We start from the raw sequence: 21,982 nt of genomic DNA, 5'->3' as shown, positions 1-21,982 counted from the left end.
ATGAATAAGTTCACAAACATAAAAGAAACAAAAATACGTAATTAAACATATCTAAAATCAATAAACGACAATTAAAATTTAAAACATGTATCTTTGGTCCTGTGTCCCTCCTTATCCTTATTTATTTATATACTATTTCTCATTCCAATTATATTCACTTTCACAAACTTAGCTTTCACAATACAAATTTGTATTTCTATAATTACTGTCATTAGAGTTGTTTTCCACCTGTAACTTTCACTGAAGGATTATCCCTGCCTTTTACAGATTCGAGAAGGTGGATACTAATCTTGGCTCATGATCATCATTGAGCTTCAAAGCCAGGAGAGGCATCATTCCGACTTCCGCTGCCTTCATCTTAGCTCCTTCTCTGGCTCCTCTCCCCTCTTCTCCATTATAAAGCTCTGTGATTACACTGGAACCACCAAACAACCCAAAATAGACTCCTCTAATTAACATGTTTACCTTACATCCTCAAAGAGCCTTCAAAGCTTGAGGAATTAGAATCCATTATATCAGGAATAGGGTTGAAGATAATAAAGGCCATATATAGCAAACCTGTGACTAACATATTGAATGGGGAAAAGGTGAAAGCTTCCTAAAATCTAGAGCTAGACAAGGATGTGCACTGTCAGTCTGCGTGGTACTGGAAGTGCTGGGTAGAGCTGTCAGACAAGAGATGGGACTGAGGGACATCCAAGCTGGAAAGAAGAAAGTTGGGACTTACACTGTGGAGCAATAGGTTGAGCTGCCATCTGTAGACCTGGAATCCAATATAGGCATTGGCTTGAATCCTGACAGTTCCACCTCTGATGCAGCTGCCTACTATTGGGACTAAGAATGCAGTGGAACATGGACCAAGTGCTTGGGCCCCTGTACCCATGTGGGAAATAAAGATTAAACCCCTGGCTTCAGCCTGGCTCAGCCCTGGCCCATTGCAGCAACTGGGAGAGGGAACCAGAGGATGAAGATCTCTCTGTGTTTCTCCTTCTAACTCTTTGAAATAAATAAATAAATAGGTAAGTAAATACATCTATTAAAAAAGAGAGTGTTCAAATTGCTACCCTTTGTAGACAATATGATATTACATCAGAAGAATCCACAATAGAGCTATTAGAATTACCAAATTCAGTGAATTTTTAGGACAAAGTCAGGAACTCTTATATTCCAATAGTGAATTGTTAGAAAAACAAACAAAATTGCATTGCATTTATAGAAGTTACACAAATGTAAAATACCTAGGAATCAACAAAGGATATGACATGTATTTACAATGAAAACTATAAATAATTGAAATAGAAGAGGGCACCAAAAGACTTTGTATTCATGGATTAGAATTAACACAGTTAAGCTGGCGCCATGGCTCAACAGGCTAATCTTCTGCCTAGCAGCGCCAGCACACTGGGTTCTAGTCCCGGTCGGGGTGCTGGATTCTGTCCCAGTTGCCCCTCTTCCAGGCCAGCTCTCTGCTATAGCCCAGGAAGGCAGTGGAGGATGGCCCAAGTGCTTGGGCCCTGCACTTCATGGGAGACCAGAAGAAGCACCTGGCTCCTGCCCTCGATCAGCATGGTGCACCGGCTGTGGCGGCCATGGGAGGGTGAACTGACAGCAAAGGAAGACCTTTCTCTCTGTTTCTCTCTCACACTGTCCGCTCTGCCTGTGAAAAATTAAAAAAAAGAATTAACATAGTTAAAATGACCATGCTGTGCAAAACAATCTATGGATCCAATGTAATCTCCATTAAAATGCCAATGACATCCTTCTTAGAGATTTTTTTAAAAAATTCTAAAATATGGGGGCTGGCACTGTGGTGCAGTGCATTAAAGCCTTGACTGGCAGCACCAGCATCCCATGTGGGTGCCGGTTCTAGTCCTGGCTGCTCTATTTCCAAACCAGCTCCTTGCTAATGCATCTGGGAAAGCAGTGGAGCATGGCCCAAGTCCTTGGGCCCCTGCACTAATGCGGGAGAACTGGAAGAAGCTCCTGGCTCCTGGCTCTGGATCAGTGCAGCTCTGTCAATTGTGGCCATCTGGGGAATGAACCAGCAGATGGATGACCTCTCTCTCTCTCTCTCTCCCTCCCTCCCTCCCTCCCACTCTCTGTAACTCTTTAAAATAAATAAAATAAATCTTTAAAAAATTCTTAGATATTATGAAAGCACAAAAGACTTCAGACAGACACATCAATTTGAAAAAAGAATAGCTCTGAAAGCATCACACTACCTAACAAAAATATACTGCAAAGTTTAGTAACACAAACTACATGGAATTAGATAAAAGCAGATGCATGAAAAAGTGGAACAGAATAGAGAAAACAATAGAAAGTAAGTCTATGCATCTACCACAAGTTAACTTTTACATTATGTGCAAAGTACACATAATGTGGAAAATGCAAACTCTTAATAAATGGTGCTGAGAAAATGATATTGACATGCAGGAGAATGAAATCAGCCTCTTCTCAACATATACAAAAATTAAAGTGTTCCAGATAAGTATAAGATGTGAAATTACAAACATACTAGAAGAAAACAAAATGAAGGGCAATGGATTAAGCAACTATTTGAGTTGTCCACAGCCTACGTAAGAGTATCAGTTCAAATCTTAGCTAGGCTTGTGATCCAACTTCCTTCTAATATTGCTGGTAAGTACTGGATGATCACACAAGTACTTGAGTCTGCCACCCATGTTGGAGGTCTGGATGGAGTTCCAGGCTCCTGATTTCAGCCTGCCCCCTGCTTTCAGTTCTCCTTTCAAATACATAAATGTTATAAAGGTAAACCTTAGACTTTAGTCTAAGTATGCAATTTTATAGCACCCCAAAAGGACAGACAACAAAAGCCAATACAGATAAATAAGCCTACATGAAACTAAAAAAGCCTTTACACAGCAAATAAAACAGAGCCAAGAGACCACCTTCAGAATGGGAAGATGTATTTGCAAACCATGCATCTGATAAGGGGTTGTTATCCAAAGCATATAAGTAATTGAAACAAGTGAATTACAACATACAAAGTACAAGATGTAAAAATGATTTAAAAATATATATACAGTTCTTAAGACACAGATGACCAAGAGATACATGAAAAAAATACCTGACATCACTATCATGGAAATACAAATGAAATCTACCATGAGAAATTAAAAGATGTTGATTAGGATGTGGAGAAAAGGGAACCATTGCACCCTGTTGGTTGGAATATTAATTAGTATATCCATCATGGAAAACAGAACAGAGGCTACTGAAAAAATACAAATAAAAATACTGTTTTTAGGGATTTAGGAATACTGTGTATATATCCAAAAGAAGAGAAGTCATTATGTCAAACAGATTTCTGCACTTCAGGATTCACTGCACCCTTATTCAAAATAGCCAAGACATAATTAACCTAAGTATCCATCATTGGATGAATGGATAAAGAAAAATCCATATAAAATAAAACATATGGACTACTTTGAAGCCATGAAACTAATGAAATTCTGTCACTCACAGCAATGTTATTAGAGAATATTATGTTAATCCAGGCACAGAAAGACAGATACTATGGTATCTCACTCTTACATAGAATCTAAAAAAGTTGCTCTCATAGAGAAGTAGAGAGTAGAAGTAGAGAGTAGAGAGTAGAAGAGCAGGTAAGGGTAGTGGAAAAGGAGAAGAGTTTGAGACATTGATTAACATTAAAAGTTACAGAGAGGGGGGCCAGTGCAGTGGCATAGCAGGTAAATCTGCCACCTGCAGTGCTGGCATCCCATATGTGCACTGGTTCAAGTCCTATTGCTCCACTTCCAATCCAGCTTTCTGCTTATGGCCTGGGAAAGCAGTAGAAGATGGCCCAAGTCCTTGCGCCCTTGCACCCATGTGGGAGACCCAGAGGAGGCTCTTATCTCCTGGCTTCTGTCTGGTCCAGCCCCAGCCATTGTGGCTATTAGGGGAGTGACCTAGATGGAAGACTCTCTCTGCCTCCCTTTCTCTCTCTGTGTGACTCTGACTTTCAAATAAATAAATAAATAAATCTTTTTTAAAAAAAGTTAAAGGGAGATAGAAAAATAAGTTTTGGTTTTACATTATATCAAAAAACAACTAGAGTTAACTAATAGTTTATTTTGAAATAGCTAATGAGGTTTTTGAATATTATCTAAGGTGATGTATATGCTAATTAACCTGAGTTGATTGCATATATTCCTACATTAAAATAGCATACTGTGCCCCAGAAATATGCATAATTACTGTACAATTTTAAGTGTCAGACAAAAATTAAGTTTTAAAATCAAGTGTAATAATCTTATAATAACTGAAGGAATTCCTTCAGAGAAATTACTAAGACTCAATTGAGAGAACAAAATCTTACTAAGGATATGCTTAATAAATTTTATTCATCATTTAATACTTCTGGTGTGAACCTCATATTGGATTGGAGTTTGAGATATAATTATAACCTCATACCCAAACACATATACAAGCAAATAAATATGAGATATGTATAAGATATATACATATATCTTATACATATATAAGATAAATATGAGATATGTATATATCTCATATATATAAATATGAGATAAATATGAGAATGTATATATCCATGGTTTGGTCTATATAGTTGCATTTCATAGCACCATCTGATAGGATGGAGTAATACACTTTTCAGAGAGACACTGATTTCTTTTTAAGGTGTATTTACTTATTTTTATTTGAAGTGTATAATCACAGATAGAAATATCTTCAATCATTTAGTTCACTCCCCAAATGCTTGTAATAATGAGGGTTGGGGTAGGTTAAAGCCAGAAGGTAGGTACTCTGTCCAGGTTTCTTAATGGGTGGCAGGGGAGCCAGGCACTTGAGCCATCATTTGATGTCTCCTAGGGTACACATTAGCAGGAGGCTAGATCAGAAGCAGAGGGAAGACTCATTCTCAAATATTTCTCTTTTTTTAAAGATTTATTTATTTATTTGAAAGACTGAATCACAGAGACACAGAGGCAGAGAGAGAGAGAGAGAGAGAGAGAGAGAGGTCTTTCATCTGCTGGTTCACTCCCCAGGTGGCCTCAATGGCCGAAGCTGAGCTGATCCACAGCCAGGAGCCAGGAGCTTCTTCGGGTTCTCCCACATGGGTGCAGGGACCCAAGGACTTAGGCCATCCTCTACTGCTTTCCCAGGCCATAAGCAGAGAATTGGATTGGAAGTGGAGCAGGCGGGACTCAAACCAGTACCCCTATGGGATGCCGGCACTGCAGGCAGTGGCTTTATTTGCTACACCACAGCATTGGCCTCCATGTCACTAATTTTTTAAAATATTTATTTTAACTTATTTGAAGGACAGATTTACAGAGTGAGGGGAGACAGAGAGACCAGCCATCTACTGGTTCAATCCCCAAATGGCTGCAACAGCCAGAGCAGTGCCAGACTGAAACCAAGAGCTTCTTCCAGTTCTCCCATGTGAGTTCAGGGGCCCAAGCAGTTCTTTCCTAGGCACATTAGCAGGGAACTGGATTGAAATTGGAGCAGCCATGGGGCTGGCACTGTGGCACAGTGGGTTAACACCTTGACCTGAAGTGCTGGCATCCCATATGGGCACCGGTTCTAGTCCTGGCTGCTCCTCTTCCAATACAGCTTTCTGCTATTGCCTGGGAAAGCAGTAGAAGATGGCCCAAGTCCTTGGGCCCCTGCACCTGTGTGGGAGACCTGGAAGAAGCTCCTGGCTCCTGGCTTCGGATTGGTGCAGCTCTGTCCGTTGCGACCATCTGGGGAGTGAACCATTGGATGGAAGACCTCTCTCTCTCTCTGCCTCCCCTCTCTCAGAAAAGAAAGTGGAGCAGCCAGGACTCAAACAGTTTTCCTTAAGGGATGTTAGTGTCACAGGTGGAGGCCCCACAACACTAATTCTATGCAAAACAAATAAAATAATGGAAGAGAGTGTCAGTAGTTTCAGTCAATGTATTGAATAAGTATATTTAACTCAATACTTATATAAATATGAGGAAAGAAATGTGGATATTTGTCTAGATTGCCTACTAATTAAAATAGTAATTATAAATACCTACTAAAAAGAAATTGGAAGAAAAACTAATAATTCTCAACTCATTTTGTGTGCATTTGCATTGCCTGAAGTCAAAATCAAATAAGGCTGTAAATAGACAAAACTACTCATACTTAACAATGTAAAAATATCTACCAAAATAGTTCCACATAAAAATAATACATCAAGGAAAAAGATAATATGAATAATTTGGTTTAATAATAGATATTTAATATTTGTTTACTTGATTCTAAGAACATAGTGACAAGCCATATAATCTAAAAATATGTGAATCAAAAGTATGAAAATTAAATTACACATACAGTCACAGTAAGAGAAACCAAATGTAGTTATATAAGGAAATATATATCTAAGGAAATAGTCTTAACCTGAGAATGAGTACCAACAGATAGCCTACAATGAATTGCTACTTATATTTGAACTAAGGACTCTTTTTCTCATTAATAACAGTATTTTTTTTTGTTCTCTCCCACTGATCCTTCCTGCTTGATGTTCATATTATCAATCAAGATTTACTGACAAAAATATATTTTTACATATATATACAATGCAATAAGATGCATGGTATGGATAGCTAAGCTGCTGCCTGTGATCCTAGCATCCAATATGGTTGCCAGTTCGAGTCCTGGCTGCTCCACTTCTTTTCCAGCCCCATGCTAATAACATAGGTAAAGCAGCAAAAGATTATCCAAGTTGTTTGGTCCCGTACCACCGTTATAGGAGACCGAGATGAAGCTCCTGGCCATTGGAGAAATCTGGGGAGTGAACCAGCAGATAGAAGATCTGTCTCCCACGTTCTCTCTGGACTCTTTTAAATAATTAAATGTTTTTTAAGACTCAGTTTCAAAAATAAAGTTGCTAATGATTTAAGAAAAAGAGATGCATATTTATTCAATCATGGGTGAAAAATTGGGGTAAGTTGTCAGGGAAGCTGATTTTAGTTTTTTATTTTGTACTCATATATTGTTTGAAATTATATATCAGCACAAAATGCATGGGTACCCCAAACACAGCAGAAATCAACAGTACCACTTCTAATCAGTTAATTTTATTTATTTCCTCTTACTGAGTTTGATTGTCCTTTATCAAATTAAAATACTATGATTTTTTCTCAAACAGCATTTGCATGTTTTCTGTGTGTATGTGTTTGCGTGTCCTATGCATCCAAACTCTCAGACTTGTCAACAAGTTAAAACAAAGGTTGTCAGCCTATGAATTCAAACAGAACTTAAAGCCCTTGAAAAGCATTATTTTTTTTTAACTTTTATTTAATGAATATAAATTTCCAGTATACACCTTATGGATTACAATGGCTTCCCCCTCCCATAACTTCCCTCCCACCCGCAACCCTCCCCTCTCCCGCTCCCTCTCCCCTTCCATTTGCATCAAGATTCATTTTCAATTCTCTTTATATACAGAAGATCAATTTAGTATAAAGATTTCAACAGTTTGCACCCACATAGAAACACAAAGTGAAACATACTGTTTGAGTACTAGTTATAGCATTAAATCAAAATGTACAGCACATTAAGGACAGAGATCCCACATGAGGAGCAAGTGCACAGTGACTCCTGTTATTGACCCAACAAATTGACACTCTAGTTTATGGCGCCAGTAACCACCCTAGGCTGTCGTCATGAGTTGCCAAGGCTATGGAAGCCTTCCAAGTTCCCCGACTCTGATCATATTTAGACAAGGTCATAAAAGACAGAGTGAGGATAGTAACCAATGATCCTAAGAGTGGCATTAACCAGGTCTGAACAATTATACAGTATTAAGTGGGGAAGAGGACCATCAGTACACACAGGTTGGGAGTAGAGCCATTGGAGGTAGAGTAGAGGTTATGATTACAAAGGAATGAGGCCCAAGTGCGCTAGACAGGGTCTAGAACAAAGGACAGAATCATTATTAGAGGAGCTAAGAAAGGTGCTGTCTAAGCTACAATTAAGTTTTCTGATTGAGAGGCAAATAGAACCTGATAGAAGGGGCTTGATAATAATCTGGTGGGCTTTAGGCCTAGTAAGTTAAGAGGCCCAGACCTATCTATCTTTTCACATGGGGTACATCCTAAGGGAGGTGTGAACATCCTAGGGGAAGGCACTCTGTTGACTTTCATTACTTGGCTGGCCTGGGAGGAGAGCTGGCCAGATAAAGGCAGGGGGCATCTCTAACAAGAAATTTACAGTCCTGCCTGCAATGTTCCTGACCCTACTTGGCCATACCCTCAGCTGCAGTGGTCACTTTGGAAGTTGGGCTGAGTGAAGGGCTTTTCAGCTTAGAGCCAATAAGATCTGTGGCTCTGACCTGGGCATCCTTCGACTCCAGGGCAGGTCCATATCCAGTGATCCAACTCTTGGCAGAGCTGCCAGGGCTCTTCACAAGCTGACTTCTGCTGAAGCCCAGGCTTCCCACATTGAAAGCCACTGCAGTGGACTGGCCTGTTGGGTCTCCTTGAGGGCAGATCACTGTACAGATCAGCCATTAATAGGCCTGCCACCCATTGCTTCTGATGCCTAGCTTTCTTTTCTTTTCTTGGTTTTTGTTAAAGCAGACCAGAGGATGCTTTCCTACCTGGAAGACAATAGAGAAATGAAAGAACAAGTTGGGCTTAGAATACAGAAATGAGGGAGCAAGTCCTAGATCGCTTGCTGACAATAGCAATATCACATGAATAGTTAGCAGTTTCAACCATTAGATAACAACTTAAGAAAACATTTACCAGAAGATCCGATGCCTTCTATAAATTTTAAGAATCATGTATTTGAGGCCGGCGCCGCGGCTCACTAGGCTAATCCTCCGCCTTGCGGCGCTGGCACACCGGGTTCTAGTCCCAGTCGGGGCACCAATCCTGTCCCGGTTGCCCCTCTTCCAGGCCAGCTCTCTGCTATGGCCAGGGAGTGCAGTGGAGGATGGCCCAAGTGCTTGGGCCCTGCACCCCATGGGAGACCAGGAGAAGCACCTGGCTCCTACCGCGGCGGCCATTGGAGGGTGAACCAACGGCAAAAGGAAGACCTTTCTCTCTGTCTCTCTCTCTCTCTCACTGTCCACTCTGCCTGTCAAAAATAAAAAAATAAATAAAAAAAAAAGAATCATGTATTTGAAAACACCTCTTAAATATCTAACATGGTGTAGTTTGTTTAACTAGTAAACTTAAGCACAACCATCTAAAATGTTTTTAGTTTCTTTCTACCAACACGTTTAAAACATATGATACACAGATTCAGGTCACACAAATTAAAATGTACCTTGTTTCATTTTAGCAGCTTAAATTTATGGACAATCTTATCTATAAGCCATTTAAAATAAAACTCTTAATAAAATTTCCCCATGTGGACATACAATATGTACACACATATAACATAGCATAATAGACCAATATAGCAATTTTAATAATAGCTTTTAAAATCTTTAACTCTTTTTGTAGATTGCCAATTGATTTGAATTGCTTTTTGTTTTTAGTAACCTCAGTTAACCATACTTTCTCTCAGTTGGTACTGTTAATAAATTATTGGCTTCATCTGTTTACAGAGCCATCCCAAAGTACTGAATACAATAGAAGTGGCTGGAAAAAGTCCATAGGAACCTATAGGAGGATAGCTAAACACAGAACCAACAATGCTTTGGTTTTATGAGCAGCAAATCATATATAACTGTGGATGACAAAAGACTTTAAGTTGCCATGTTTAAAATTATAAACTCATCAACAAACAAGAGGCACTTGCTTACTTCACTGTATTTTTGAAAGCACCTGTAGGATTTTACAAGTATTTAACCCTTTGGGCCTCTGGGGCTTTCTCATTAAGATAACTATCATGTCTAGTAACACAAGATCATTAGACTTTTTATTTCTCAAACATTTGTATTAATAGCATTTTCATTATAGAAACTTAAAGTTTGGTACCACATCACATCTTGACAGTACTTCTAATATAATCCAAATAGCCTGATTAGTCGGTGTCTCTATAAGATGAGAGACATAGGTCCTTTGATTTTTTCATTTGGGCCCAAACTGGAAAAACCAAAGTCCAGGATTTACTGGAAATTTTAGAGACCAGATTGTTTGAAACTTTGATTTTTTGAATGCCTGTCAAGAATGCCAAGAAGGCTCAAAATCCAAAACATCTGGTTGAAATAAGATTCCTTAAAATCATGACATAACATAGACCAAATTTGATCATTGTTACAAGGTGATTATTCAAATCTTTGAAAATAAGCACATATTTAAATAACCCATAGCTCTTAATAAAAATTCAGCTGTTTTTGAACAATTAGAATTTAACAGACATCAAGAGAACATAATAGATTACTTTAACACATTGCTTTAACAGAGCATCAGAGTTTAATTCTATGTCAAAGAGAAATTGAGCTTCCTGTGATCTTTTGCTGTGAGGTTTCCTTCCTTTACCTTCTTTCATATTGGTGACCATGTTTCTGTGTTTCTGTGTGTAACACATCTTTAAGCATCTTTTGCAGGGCAGGATGAGTGGCGACAAATTCTTTCAGTTTCTGTTTGCTATGAAAAGTCTTAATTTCACCTTCATTCACAAATGAGAGCTTTGCAGGATATAATATTTCTGGGCTGGCTGTTTTTCTCTCTTAGTACCTGGGCTATGTCTCGCCATTCCCTTCTAGCTTGTAGGGTTTCTGATGAGAAGTCTGCTGTGAGTCTAATTGGAGATCCTCTAAGAGTAATCTGACGTTTCTCTCTTGTACATTTTAGGATCTTTTCTTTATGTTTCACTGTGGTGAGTTTGATTACGATGTGTCGTGGTGAGGATCTCTTTTGATCATGTTTATTAGGGGTTCTATAAACTTCCTGTACTAAGATGCCTCTATCCTTCTCCAAACCTGGGAAATTTTCTGCTAGTATCTCACTGAAAATGCCTTCTAATCCTATCTCCCTCTCCATGCCTTCAGGAACTCCTAGAACTCGAATGTTGGGTTTTTTTAATAGTATCCTGTAGATTCCCGACAATATTTTTTAGATTTCTGATTTCTTCTTCTTTTCTTTGGTTTGCCTGTTTCCTTTCCTGTTCTCTGTCTTCTAAGTCTGATATTCTCTCTTCTGCTTCGCCCATTCTGTTTTTAAGGCTCTCTAATGTGTTTGTCATTTGATCTATTGAATTCTTCATTTCATTATGATTTCTCGTCACTATCACAGTTTCTTGTTCCACTAGTTGTTTCATTTCATTTTGATTCCTCCTTAATATTTCATTTTCACGAGAGAGATTTTCTATCTTGTCCATTAAGGATTTCTGTAGTTCAAGAATTTGTTTTTGAGAACTTCTTAATGTTCTTATCAATTTTTTGAGATCTGCTTCTTTCATTTCTTCTATCTCATCATCTTTATAATCTTGAACTGGGGTGTCTTTTTCATTTGGGGGCGTCATAGTATCTTCCTTGTTCTTGTTACTTCGGTTTTTGTGTTTGTTGTTTGGCATGTTGGAGATATTTGGTTTCTTCACTGTGGTGTTTTTATTGTTACACTATGGCTCTATATTAAGTGGACTGTCTGCTTTTGGTGGATCCTTAGAGGCTTGAGATGAGTGTGGACTGAGAGCTGTGTTTGGTCCCTCAGGGTTGAGGGTGTGCCAAAGATGACACTCCCAGGTTAGGCATGGTAAATCTTTCTTTCTTTCTTTCTTTTTTTGATTCAAAAGGGAAGTAATTCCACACAGCTGAATGTAATTGGAGGTAGTTAGCAGGCAAATGATATACCCACAGGAGCCAGAGATTGGAAGCTCTTTCCCAAGGACCACACAGGGAATCTCTGCTGCCCTCAGTGTGGGCTCCAATTCTCCTGCAGTCTCCCACTGGGTTGCCAAGTTAGATGCTAATCTCCTGTTATTCACCCCTCCCCCCAGAGTCAGGTTTTTCTGCTAGGCTCAGGGCCGGTGCAGACCTGAGGTCGCCCTGCTTATGACGTATGTCCAAAATGGTGCCTGCTCTTTGTCTTGCTCACCTTTGAGAGGTGAGCAGAGAGAGAGAAACTTGTGTCTGTATCGGTCACATTTTTTTTTCCTCTCTCTCTCTTCTAGTTAGCCTGGTGAACTTTTCCCCACGGAGTTTCAAGCCTCGTTCCCTCTAGTCTCCTCTTTCCACTTTCCTGCTGGTATCTCGGGCTATTGATGTTCAGCTCACCTCGCATTCCAGCGCTGGTGTGTTGATTCTGCCACTGGTGTCCCGAACTTGGGCTCCCACGCTCTCCACGCAGGTCCACTGTGAATCACTAGTTCCAGAAGAGTTTCCTCTGCTGTTTCTTCCCCTACTCTTCCTTGACCCTGCAGTATCTCCACTTTTATTAAAGTGTCTCTCCCCCGGACTAATAGTGTGCTACCTTCCTATTCCGCCATCTTGCCACGAAGAGCATTATATTTTAATGTTAGAGGTTATTTTTAATAATAGATCAGATTTAATAATAAATGAGATTAGTTTGATTAAAACCGAGAGTTTCAACTTCTCATCAAATAATCATTTTATACCATATTTTGTGATGTTACCCTTGGAATGATTTTAGGGAAGTATTGGAGTATGTTTAAATCCATAAAGCTTGTCACAAACACCTTTGTGATAAAGAATTCAGCATTTACTTGGCAGCTTTGGACAAATATGGACAGTGAAATCTTCGTGTTGCATTTAAAATCTATTTCCAAGAAGCTTTTACTCAATAGTTTCCATCTAAGCTCTATCAAATCAATGCATTCACATTGGTACCCACACCTGTCTCCATACCATCAAGTGCATCTATTTGATCTATATGGAAAGGGTATGCCTGGCGCTGGTAGCTGTTCTGGTGTGTTTTTTTTTTTTTTTTCAGAATCTGATCACAGAAATGTATGTATCCCTAGACTATCAAAAATTCCTTTTCCTGTTGATGTATTTGTAAGGTATCTTTCAGTTTTTCTTTTTCCTTGATTCTAATAAGATATACCCACCTTTGTGGTGATGGTTAAGATTTGAGCGATATATAACCCCAGTTGTATTGTAAACTCATATTGATCAAGAGGAAATCTTTTTCTTTAAAGATTTTTATTTATTTATTTGACAGGTAGAGCTCCAGACAGTGAGAGGGAGAGACAGAGAGAGAGGTCTTCCATCCACTGGTTCACTCCTTAAATGGCCACAACAGCCAGAGCTGGGCCTATCCAAAATGATGCTGTGACAGTGCAAACAGCATTCATTTTATTGCTCAATTTCGGCATGGGCACATACAATAGTTAATTTTTAAAAACCATTTATACAGATGTTATTGATAAAGCTCATGTAACAACAGAGTGAAAATACAAAGAATATCAAAGCTAAAACAGTCTGTAATAAATACAAATACAATGAAAATGATAAAACTTTGTGTTTAAAGTCAGTTTGAGAAAAGGAAGAATATTACATAAAGTCAACTAACTACATCTAGCAATAAAACAACTCAGCATTTGGTACAATCATCACCCTAACATCAGAATGTTAAATACCACAAGTGGCACCCACCCGCTAACTTTAAGCTGAAGCTTAAAACAGAAGCAGAAGGAGCTGCTTTAACCAAACTGCGAAGATGGCTGGAGCAGTCTCCACTCCCACCAATGCACTGGAAGTTTAAAGCGGATTTAGTGTTGTAAAATAAAGTGAATTACACTGTATTTAAAAGAGAAACTTGTGCTCTGGACCACAAATACAAGAAAGATGACTTGGTAAAAAAAAAACCATTCAGGGCAACAAACTATGTGCAAAACAAAATTACACTATACACAGCTGTATTTAAATGACACTAAGACATACGGCCCTCTGACAGACTCACCTCCACACTCATGCTGCCTGTGAGCTCTACAAAGTAACCACTGTTCATAATTAAGCATTCATTCATGATGGAAAGGCAATAATATGGAAAGGTGACATCACATATCTGAAATAATAGAACTAGAGGAAGGATAAGAAAAAAGAGGGACATGTGGAAATAAATATTCATATTAAACATGAGGTGCAAGTCCAAAGTCCAATGATAGATTGGGGATTGGTTTGCTTAGCACCTATTTGGAAGCAATCAGGTAATTCTGAAACTGAAATCTGAATCATTTTTCATATATCATGTAGGTGATACTACAGACTGTAATGGAGGGTAATTTCTTTTAAAGCTGTATTAACTCATTGTTACAAAGTTAAAAAAGCACTCAAAAAGCAATGGTATTTGCCTGCTTTCTACTTTACATTAAAACAACAGTGGTAGTAGCATTTCGTCACTACTGCATCCCTGTCAGTTACAACTTTATAAAGTGTTCATCACGTACTTACATTTTACTGAAAGATTTTAAGAGTAGGCACAATCAACAGCTGTGCTAGTGCTTTAATATAAAAGAGATGGATCTGTGAATAAAAGATGGAGGAGATGTACAATTTGGAACATGCTCAATCGGACTTACCCCAAATGGTGGAGTTAGAAACATGCCAGGGGATTCCAATACAATCCCATCAAGGTGGCATGTACCAATGCCATCTCACTAGTCCAAGTGATCAATTTCAGTTCACAATTGATCACATTGATAGATCTAAGAGTCAAAGGGATCACACAAACAAGACTAATGTCTGATAATACTAACTGATAAAACCAAAAAGGGAGAGAAGTATCCAACATGGGAAGGGGGAGACATAGCAGACTCATAGAATGGCAGATGTCCTAAATAGCACTCTGGCCTCAGAATCAGCCCTTAAGGCATTCAGATCTGGCTGAAGAGCCTATGAGAGTATTTTAGACATGGAAAGCCAAGACACTCTGGAAAAAAAAAGAAGAAGAAGAAGACCTAAATGAAGGATCTCAGTGAGTGTGATCCCAGTGGAAAGAACGGGGCCATCAAGGTAGGAGGTACCTTTCTCTGAAGGGAGGAGCGAACTTCCACTTTGACTATGACCCTGTCGGAATAAGATCGAAATCAGGGAACCCTAAAGGCTTCCATAGCCTCGGCAACTCATGACTAGAGCCTAGGGAGATTACTGATGACATAAACAAGAGTGTTAAATTGTTAAATCAACATCAAGAGTCACTGTGTACTTACATCCCATGTGGGATCTGTCCTTAATGGGTTGTCCAATGTGAAGTAATGATATATCTAGTACTGAAACAGTATTTTTACACTTTGTATTTATGTGTGGGTGCAAACTGATGAAATCTTTACTTAGTATATACTGAATCGATCTCCTGTATATAAAGATAATAGAACATGAAAAAAAAAACTTGGTGTTAAATTGGAAATTACATAGAAAATTAATCAAATTTTTTTTAAAAATATCATGCAGGATCACTGTCATTAATGTGCTGTACACTGTTATTTAATGCTATAACTAGTACTCCAACAGTATTTTTTTCACTTTGTGTTGCTATGTGGGGCAAACTGTTGAAATCTTTATTTATACTAAACTGATTTTCTGTATGTGGAGAGAATTGAAAATGAATCGATGTGAATGGAAGGGGAGAGCAAGTGGGAAAGGGGAGGGTTGTGGGTGGGAGGGAAGTTATGGGGGGGAAGCCATTGCAATCCATCAGCTGTACTTTGGAAATTTATATTCATTAAATACAAGATAAAAAAAGAAACAGTATTTTTACACTTTGTGTTTCTGTGTGGGTGCAAACTGATGAAATCTTTACTTAATATATACTGAATTGATCTTCTGTATATAAAGATAATTGAAAATGAATCTTGATGTGAATAGAATGGGAGAGGGAGCAGGAGATGGAAGGGGTGCTAGTGGGAGGGAAATTATGGGGGGGAGCCAATGTAATCCATAAACTGTACCTTGGAAATGTATATTTACTAAATAAAAAAAAAGAAAACTGTGGTGGACTATGAGATTTTTTCCTTTTTTTCTTTTTCTTTTTTCTTTTTACTTATTTGACAGGTAGAATTAGACAGTGAGAGAGAGAGATGGAGAGAAATGTCTTCCTTCTGTTTGTTCACCCCCCAAATGGTTGCTACGGCTGGCACACTGTGCCGATCCAAAGCCAAGAACCAGGTGCTTCCTCCTGGTCTCCCACACGGGTGCAGGTGCCCAATCACCAGGGCTATCCTCCCCTGCCTTCCCGGGGCACAGCAGAGAGCTGGACTGGAAGAGGAGCAACTTGGGACTAGAACCCAGTGCCCATATGGGATGCTGGAGCTGCAGGCAGAGGATTAGCCAAGTGAGCCATGGTGCTGGCCCCAACTTTTTCCTTTTTAAGATTTATTTATTTATTTATTTGAAAGGCAGAGGTACACAGAGGCAGAGAGAGAGAGAGAGAGAGAGAGAGAGAGAGAGAGAGAGAGAGATCTTCCATCTACTGGTTCATTCCCCAAATAGCCACAATGGCCAGAACTGGACCAATCTGAAGCCAGAAGCCTGGGGATTTGTCCAGGCCTCCCACATGGGTCCAGGGTTCCAAGGACTTGAGCCATCCTTCAAAGCTTTCCCAAGCTATAGCAGAAAGCTGAATCAGAAATGGAGTGGCTAGAACTTGAACTGACACCCATATGGGATCTCAGCACTGCAGCACTATGCCATGGCACCAGCCCCCCAATTTTTTTCTTAGTATTAAATAAATCTAAGGTAAAAAAATTAATTAAAACCCACATGCTATGAAGAGCTTAAACTTCTCATTGAACAGGCTAAGATTATTTACAGGGACCGGCGCTGTGGCGTAGTGGGTAAAGCCTCTGCCTGCAGTGCCAGCATCCCGTATGGGCGCCAGTACAAGACCCAGCTGCTCTACTTCTGATCCAGCTTTCTGCTATGGCCTGGGAAGGCAGTGGAAGATGTCCCAAGTCCTTGGGCCCCTGCACCCACGTGGGAGACCTGAAATAGGCTCCCGACTCCTGGCTTTGGATCAGCCCAGCTCTGGTAGTTGCGGCCATCTGGGGAGTGAACCAACAGATGGAAGACCTCTCTCTCTCTCTCTCCCTCTCTCTCCTTCTCTCCCTCTCCCTCTCTCTCTCTCTCTCTCTCTGCCTCCTTTTCTCTCTATGTAACTCTTTCAATTAAAATAAATAAATCTTTAAAAAAGATTATTTACAAGTTAATCCTGGATATTTAATATTCTAATATTTGATATTTTAGATTATATATATATACTTGTGATATTCTACAGTAATAACTTCTGGAACTGAAAATATCTATATATATACAAATAAATATATGTATACTCAAATATATACATTTATTCATATATTTACTCAAATATATACACTCAAATATACATACTCAAATGTAAGTTGTATTAATGGTTCAAAGCATATACTATTTTTAAATTTTTATTTGGAAGGCAGAGAGAGCTTCATCTGGTTCTCTTTCCCACAATGCCCAGTGTGGATAAAGACAAAGCTGGGAATTGGTAGCTCAGTTCTCCTACATGTGTCGCATGAATCCAGTTCCTGAAAGCATCACTTCATGCTCCCAAGGTGCATATTAGCAGGAAACTGCAATTCAAACTGGAGCTGAGACCTCAATCCAGCCACTGTGTATGGGATGCAGGAATCCAAACCCATGTCTTAATTGCTATGCCAAATGCCTACCCTGAAAGCTAATACCATTTGTAAGTTTCATCTTACATATTGCCAAATTTCTTCTTAGAAAGGTGGAGGCAATTAATATTCACAATGGTGATATTTGAGTCATTTGTCACTGGGCGTGTTCTTCTTGATTTGATTTTACCTTTTAATTCTATGATTTCTACATATAATTTTTAATTTTATCGAGAAAGAAATTAGTTACTAACTTAATTATTTTCATGTTAAACATGTTTTATATATCACAAAGGAGATCAAAATATTGACACTCAGGGCTCGTGTGGTGCAATGGATTAAGCTGCCATTTACAACATCAGCATCCCATATCAGAGTTCCAGTTAAGTCCTTGCTGCTCTGCTTCTGTTTCAGGGTTCTGCTAATGTGCCTGGGAAAACAAAAGGAAATAGCTCAAATATTTGAATCTCTGCCCATCATATAAGCAACCAGAATGTCTCTATTTTCCTCCCTCTCTGTTACTGAATTTCAAGTAAGTAAACAAATACATAAAAAATTTAAAATAAGAAGACTGACATTGTTTTGTTTAATTTGGTTTCCTATTAAATAGTATTTAATCAATTCTGTTTTATCTGAGATGAAGACAGACAGAAATAGAAGAAGTGGAAACAGAATTTCCAGCACTGGTTCACTCCTTAAATGTTGCAAACTGCCCAGGTGAGGCTACAGCAGTAGGTGGAAACTCAATCCAAGCTTCACTTGACATATTGTTGCTGATGTTTAGTGAAACAGATTGAGACAATACACACTTCTTACCTTTTAAATGTAAATACAATGTGAGGTATTATCTAGTACAGAATGACAAATATCTTAAACTTTCAGAATGCCACTGAGAAGCAGACAGTGCCATTTCTAATTTCTTAGCTTCATGATTGCAGCAGTGTCAAGGAGACTGAAGCCTCTGCTTCTTGCAATATGTTATCCAGATGTTTGGCTTCCTAACTTTCTTTATAAAAGATTTATTGATTTGAAAGGCAGAGAGAGAGAGAGAGAGAGACAGAAAGAGAGACCGACCTTCCATCCAGTGGTTCACTCCCCAGGTGACTGCAATGGCTAGAGCTAGGCCGATCTGAAGACAGGAGCCAAGAGCCTCTTCCAGGTCTCCCACACAGGTGCAGGGACCCAAGGACTTGGGCCATCCTCTACTGCTTTCCCAGGCCATAGCAGAGAGCTGAATCAGAAGTGAAGTGGCTGGGACTTGAACCAACATCCATATGGGAAGCCGGCACTGCAGGCGGCTTTACTTGCTACACCACAGCACCGGCCCCTTGTTTCTTGACTTCTAAATCTTCCCTTATGGCCCTTCTTATAACCACTCAATCCGTCTCCAAAATTCAATCATTTCTCATTCCAAGGGTGTTCTCTGAACTCTGGTTACTCAGATGCCCAGTTATCCATGCAAATATCCTTTATCCTAGAGAGGGGCACCTCTCTGTCTTACTTGAGTCATTGATGCATTTTCCAAGTTTCCTTTTTTTTTTTCACCTTTGATTACAGGAGCAATAAAATCAATCTAGAAATTCTAGTTCCTTCATTAGATCCTTGTCCAAAAAACTGTTAAACTGACCCTAGGAACAGACTCAAAAAGGCTCTGTTCCTTATGATTTGATGGCCTATTAGAGAATTCCCAAGATTATTATGCATTTTAAATAATAAAAATTGGGGCCAGCATGGTGGCATCATAGGCCAAGCTTCCACCTGTGGCACCATAATCCCATTTGGGCACCGGTTTTTGTCCCAGTTGCTCCTCTTCCAATCCATCTCTCTGCTGTGGCCTGGGAAAGCAGTAACAGATGACCCATGTTTTTGGGCCCCTGATCCCATGTGGGAGACCAGGAAGAAACTCCTGGCTCCTGCCTTTGGATCAGCTTAGCTCTGGCTGTTGGGGCCATTTGAGGAGTGAAGCAGCAGATGGAAGACATTCCTCTGTCTCACCCTCCCTCTAACTCTGCCTCTCAAATAAATAATATAATAAAATCTTTTAAAAATTGAAATAATAATTAAAATGTAAAAGAAATATAAAAATAAAAATATAACTACAGTGGAATATAAATTGGATGAAATGCTAATGCCTTTTGCTGAGGTTTAAAAATAGAAAAGGCAAAGGGCCTATCAACTTATTTGAAGTTAACTGGCTAAAAGAAGTCTGTACTTTTCTGTAACCTAGGGTTCTTCCAAGGGGAAATGTACTGGTATTTGCAACAATTGTTCAAGGCAAAGTATTGAATAGACCTCAGCCACTGCCTCAGCATATAACTGGGAGTGGCATGTAAACATTTTTAAGATTTATTTATTTATTCAAGAGGTAGAGTTACAGACACAGAGTGGGAGAGACAAAGAGAAAGGTCTTCAATCCACTGGTTCACTCCCCAAATGGCCATAACAGGCAGAGCTGGGCTGATCCAAAGCCAGGAACCAGCAGCTTCTCCCAGGACTCCCGCACGGGTGGAGGAGCCCGAGCATTTAGGCCATCTATAACTGCTTTTCCAAGCAAAATCAGAGAGCTGGGTCAGAAGAGGAACACCCAGGACATGAACTGGCACCCATATTGGATGCCAGCATTGCAGGCAGAGGCACTATGCCACAGCACCAGCCCCAGTGGCACATTATTTAGCAGGGGAAATAAGATGTTAGGGAACCACAAGCCTGGGGTTGGTGTTGGGGCATTAGCAGGTAAAGTTTCCACCTGTGATGCTGGCATTCCATATGGGTGCCAATTCATGTCCTGGCTGTTCAACTTCTGTCCCAGCACTCTGCTGATGGCCTGTGAAAAGCAGTGGATGTTGGTCCAAGTGTTTGGGCCCCAGCCACCAATGTGTGAGACCCAGATGAAGCTCCTGGCTTCTGCCTTTGACCCGAACTAGCACTGGGCACTGTGGCCATCTGAGAAGTGAACCATCAGATGGATGATTTCTCCTCTCCCTCTGTCTTTGTAAGTATCTCGAATACATGCTTTTTTTAAGAAAAATAAAACACAAGCTGTTTCTCCACTGATGTTGAGTCACATTATCAAAGGCAGAATTCATATCATTTCCATCCCTCTCCTAACCAGTTATGTTGTTCTACTCATTGACAGACTATAAAAATGTTTATATATATATATATATATATGTATGTATGTATACACATATTAAAGGCAGAATTATGGAGAGAGCAGTAGAGAGGAGAGAGAGAGAGGGAGAGAGAGAGGGACACTGGTTCATTGCCCAAATTCCTGCAATGGATGGGCTTGGGTGAGGCTGAAGCCAGGAGCCTGGAGCTTCTTACAGATCTCCCGGGTGGGTGCAAGAGATCAACCCAAGCCCTTGAGCCACCTTCTGCTGCTTTCCCAGGAGCATTAGGAAATTCTAGTCCTGGTCGGGGCGCCAGATTCTGTCCCGGTTGCCCCTCTTCCAGGCTAGCTCTCTGCCGTGGCCCGGGAGAGCAGTGGAGGATGGCCCAAGTGCTTCAGCCCTGCACCCAATGGGAGACCAGGAGAAGCACCTGGCTCCTGCCTTTGGATCAGTGTGGTGCGCTGGCCACAATGTGCCAGCCACAGTGCGCTGGCCGCGGCAGCCATTGGAGGGTGAACCAACGGCAAAGGAAGACCTTTCTCTCTGTCTCTCTCTCTCACTGTCCACTCTGCCTGTCCAAAAAAAAAAAAAAAAAAAAAAAAAAGTGGTGCAATCTTGTCATCAGCAACAATGATTGAACTGGAGGTCATTGTGTTAAGTGAAACAACCCAGGCACATAAAAATACTGCATGATCCCACTAATATGTGGAAGCTTGCTGCATGATCTTTAGAATGAGCTTGACCAGTTGAAATGAATGAATATACTTATAGTATACTTATTTATATACCCACGTTTCTGCTATGTTCTTCTTACTAGATTTTTTTAGGCATTTTATTTTTATAAACCCACCAAATGTATTTCACATTACATACACACACACACACACACACACACACACACACATATATATATATATATATATATATATATATATATATATATATAGCTGTGTGCTATGTTTTTTATGAAAATGCTATCTCTGTGTGTGGCTGTATGTGTACACTAACATTTAACCCAGTAATTTATCAAAGTCTTCTATTGTTTATATTCATTTTTAGGTGACTGGTTATTGTAGATAAAAAATTATACAATTTCTGTGATTCATTCTTTTTCACATCAAGTTGTTATAAGTGGTAACATAAATGCTAAATAAATGAGAATACCTGGATTCTTTCTTATTGCAACGAGAACACTGCAGTTGATCTTTTGCAGGCACATTGCATGACCTCTTGTCTGTTGGGTCCAATGTATAGAAATAGAAAGTGATAGGGGCTGGCACTGTGGCACAGTGGGTTAAAGCCCTGGACTGAAGCGCCAGCATCCCATATGGGTGTCAGTTCTAGTGCTGGATGCTCCTCTT

General features: G+C 39.7%; 1 protein-coding gene across 2 annotated transcripts in view; it reads left to right on the top strand.

Moving 5' to 3' along the window:
• Positions 1 to 21,982, top strand: part of LOC133747078 (zinc finger protein 717-like) — a 380,365-nt gene that overhangs the window by 69,307 nt on the left and 289,076 nt on the right. The window contains exon 7 of one of the 2 annotated variants that reach the window (XR_009864270.1): positions 17,923 to 18,040. The exons of the other annotated variant lie outside the window; for it this stretch is intronic. The gene's annotated coding sequence lies outside the window, so the exon portion shown is untranslated. The remainder of the gene's footprint in view (positions 1 to 17,922; positions 18,041 to 21,982) is intronic. 2 annotated transcript variants of the gene reach the window in all.

This window comes from Lepus europaeus, chromosome 18 (assembly GCF_033115175.1).
Source record: "Lepus europaeus isolate LE1 chromosome 18, mLepTim1.pri, whole genome shotgun sequence".
Taxonomy (NCBI): domain Eukaryota; kingdom Metazoa; phylum Chordata; class Mammalia; order Lagomorpha; family Leporidae; genus Lepus; species Lepus europaeus.
Note: the sequence above shows the minus strand (reverse complement) of the source record. Positions and strands in the feature narration are given on the sequence as shown.